Raw genomic sequence first — 3990 nt, 5'->3', positions numbered from 1 at the left:
CTACAGGCAGCAATAAAGACACAGCTTTGTAGTTATGATTAATAACCAGCTGTCATCTGTGTTTTTCTTTTGTGTCCAGCCTCTTGACCTTTGCAGCCGAACGCTTATCATATCAGAGGAGCTGATTCTTCATGAGAGCAAGCACCATTCTTCAAAGGTGAGTCACAGCATTTAGGCCTCCATTTTTTTCTCCGTTTGACACGGATATTCACGTATAAAACATATGCTTAAACATAAAGGATGTAAAGATAAAAAGCTAGTTTAAGCAGTTTAGCCTTAATTTGGTCAAGAATCTTTGTTTTAAAAAAAGATCAATTAAAGTTAGTCAATTAATAATAAAAAATATTATATTTTACTCTAATTCAAATTGATTTTTTGAAATTTCCACAACATGAAAGTCCACATCCAGATAAATGAGAGTTTTCTCGGGATGCCGTTTGCACGATCTTGTAGTGCTTGTGCAGGGTTTCCTGCGGCCACCTGTGCTTCCTCCCACAGTCCAAAAACATTCAAGTAAGGTTGAAGGGTTATTCTAAATGAATAGATGTGGTTATTTCTTTACTAGTGGCCTTGGTGTGGTCTGACTTTGGGGCACCATACCTTTCACTCTTTGATTGCTGCCTCAGACGTATGCACAGCCAGAAAAGGAAGATATGAAAACACCAAATGAATACGATACATTTTATGTAAAATAATTCAAAATGAAAATAAAAAGTATGCAAATATATCATGTTTTATGTTGTAAACCATTTTAAAATATATGCTTAATTCCAATGTTCTTGTTCAAAATGCTTTTGTCTCATTTGGAAAATGTTATTTTAGTAGCACTGTTACATAAACACAATCAAGATAATCACTTAAATCAAGGATTCAAGTTTTTTTATTTGCCATATATGCATCAACTTACATTGAGACACATTGGATGAAGGAGTACAACAGTTAATGGAAATATATAAGCTCTTGGATTCACAGTTTAGGTTAAGGAAGAATAAAAAAAAAATCAATCAGGAAGCATAAAAAAATACGAGATTCTTTTAAAAGTCTAGGAAAAAACATTAGAAAAGTGATCCATCACCTCTCAAAACACAAAAATGCTTTTCTTTAATTTATCATTCTGCTTGATAGCCAGACAAATAATATTTTTTTAGAATCAGGTACAGAAACACATGTAAAGCAACAAAAAAAGACTGCAGGGAGATGTCTGAACATCATACATAAAACTGGAACTCCTCTGAACCGTCAAGTCCACATGAGTCGAACAGGATTAATAATGGATGAGTGAGAAGAGCAACAAAGATCTGACTACAAAAATCAGTCTGATGTGAATTGACTCTGCAAACAAAAACCTCCCAAAACTGTCACTTCTGTTTCTGTTGTTACAATTTCTCAAAAAGATGCTGGAAAATGCAAAACTCTACAGAAAACAATTGTATTTTATTCTGCATTAGTTTAAACATTAATACAAAACCTAATGCTCACAAAAAAGCATTTAGGCTACAGTAGAAGCAGCTTATGGTATGTATGCTTCATCCATATGTATTCTTGTATAGGCTTCAACAGCCTACATAGCATGTTAAATTACTGTCTAAAGCGCATATCTTTTTTTTAATCATAATCTTACATACAAAGATAATACGTTTTTGTCTGCTGATCTGTATCAGATGTTACAGGGGAAAAAATAGTTGTTCAACAACCTTTACTTCCTCTAAATCTACTTTTCTTTTCTGTTGGAGGTTTATTTTTGACCCAAAATGCAATATGTGAATGGGGTTTTTAAAGCTGTCTCAAAATGGGGATAAAACTCACAAACCTATGTGTGGTTAGCTTAAATTTTTTGGATTTGGATTTGAAAATGCAATTTTATGGTAAAAAAAATAACTAATTGTGGACGTGACAATAAATAATGTAAGGATTGCTCAGTTTAAAAAACACGGAATTCCTTAAAACATAACCAAGTGTAGATTGAACGTCACTCAAAAAAGAGCTTAGTTAAATCAATAGTCTAGTTTTTAACCTTAAAATATAATCTTACTTTTTTTTGAGAGGTGCACAAACAAAAATTTTTTAAAAAGATTTTATTGAGGCACAGAACCTAAAAACAAATGTATTAACCCACTGATCACCAATAAATTACAGAATCGATTCACTTCAGTTCACCAGAGCCTGGATCAATTCAATTCAGATTTTTCTTTTTAATTATTATTATTATTATGATCCTCTTAATTAAATTCGATTCAATCAAAGTTTGAGTTTTGCACAGTTTACACATTCTGACACATTTGTTTAGGAATACTGTCACTATATATATGTATTTTGAATATATTTGAATATATATATCCAATCAAATAGAGAAGCTCCAACGATTGTTCTGCCTCTCCTGGAGGGCGTTTCAGTGTGGCCACTAGGTGGCGATTGCACTACAGCATTACACCTTATTCCAGAAGAGAAATGAGTATGAGAAAAAAGCAGGTCTTTAGACCACAAGTGGTTACTTTAAAAATTGTTTCCCTCAAAGAGTTTGGAAAATTCATGCCTGTGTATATAAAGATGTTCATTTAGTCAGCAATGTATGTTTAGACCTAATGTTAGCATTAGCCATCCTATGGGAAATCCCATTATATGTTGGCATCAAGCTAGCACCTTTTAGCATTATGCGTTGGATTGATCTCTACTTTTATGGATCGATTATTGATCTATTAAGCTTAGATCGATCCAGATCGATTAATCGATTTTATCAACCCGTATGCCACTTCGATTCCAAAACTACCTTAATCTAGCATTTACATGAACACAAAACGGACGGAAATAAATTCAGGCATTAAAGGTTAATAATTCTTTGCATAATTTTAAAACAAATACTCATATAAAGTTACTGTTTTTCCAGTGTTTATTCATGAGGGAGTTTCTAGCATGTTGCATCAAACTGTTTATTTTCTAAGGATCCATCTGTGTTGTTCCAGCTCTTATCAGGGCTGAGTGAGATTGTTTGGGGTCAGCTGCTCTCACAATTCAAACCGTACTCCTTTCTGTCTCTCAGCACCAGAACATCATTAGATTCAAACAATTTATTTATGAGCTTAATTTGGTGAATATGTTCAAATAAACAAATACGTAAAAGCAATAGAAACTTTGCAAAATGTTGTCCTCATGTGGCAGCTGAAACCTAAAAAAGACTTCCCCTTCTTACACTAAAAATAAAAAATGTGCAAAAATGGTCTGATTACACATTATTGTTCAATCTTTTCTATTTCAAATCAAGCCTCAATGACTTCATGAAGGTGTGTCTGTTTGACAGTGATGACTGAAGCATTTGTTTATCCTAATAACACAATTGTTTGACTTATCAAGCTGCTTTTAATTTGAGGATGTGGCTTAAACCGTTGATGAAATACCAACAAAGAAGCAATTAAAACTCATCACAATAAAGACGCATTTTTAGAAACAAGTGTAAAACAGTTGAATACGCCATCTTTCTTTTTTGAGTCAAGAGCGTGCAGCTCTTTGTTGCTCGCTTCTCTGATATTTTGTCCTTTACTGACTTGCATTCTCTTCCGCCCACTCAAACCTACAAATATTCATGCTTGCATACAAACACATGACGGCACGCACACCCCTGCACTTACACTTAACCGCATAAGGACTTCAGCTGAAATACCCCCACTGCAATCTCACCCTTGAGAGGAAGCTGCGAAAGCTGCTAAAATGTCAAAACCTTTTGTATAATAACTGTAGCTATATTACACTAGGGTATTTAGTGAATAAAAATGTTTTTTTTTCTACATCTTTTTGTATCTAATTTACTGGTACATTTCCTAACACTTTGAAACAATATTTTTGGTAAAGTATTATTGTAGTTCATAAAACTTGCATTTTATGCCCAAATTAGCCAAATTATTCTTGAAGAGATTTTAATCTTTTGAAAAAAAAGTAGTGAAAGTAACATAGAATCACATTAACAATATATATATATATATTTGTATTTAAAGTGAA

At 33.0% G+C, this 3990-nt stretch overlaps 1 protein-coding gene across 3 annotated transcripts in view; it reads left to right on the top strand.

Moving 5' to 3' along the window:
* rgs3a (regulator of G protein signaling 3a) overlaps positions 1 to 3990 on the top strand; it is a 126372-nt gene that overhangs the window by 55413 nt on the left and 66969 nt on the right. The gene's annotated exons all lie outside the window — the stretch shown is intronic.

Source organism: Oryzias melastigma, linkage group LG12 (genome assembly GCF_002922805.2).
Source record: "Oryzias melastigma strain HK-1 linkage group LG12, ASM292280v2, whole genome shotgun sequence".
NCBI lineage: Eukaryota > Metazoa > Chordata > Actinopteri > Beloniformes > Adrianichthyidae > Oryzias > Oryzias melastigma.
The sequence above is the reverse complement of the archived record's forward strand: the minus strand, read 5'-3'. Positions and strand labels throughout refer to the sequence as shown.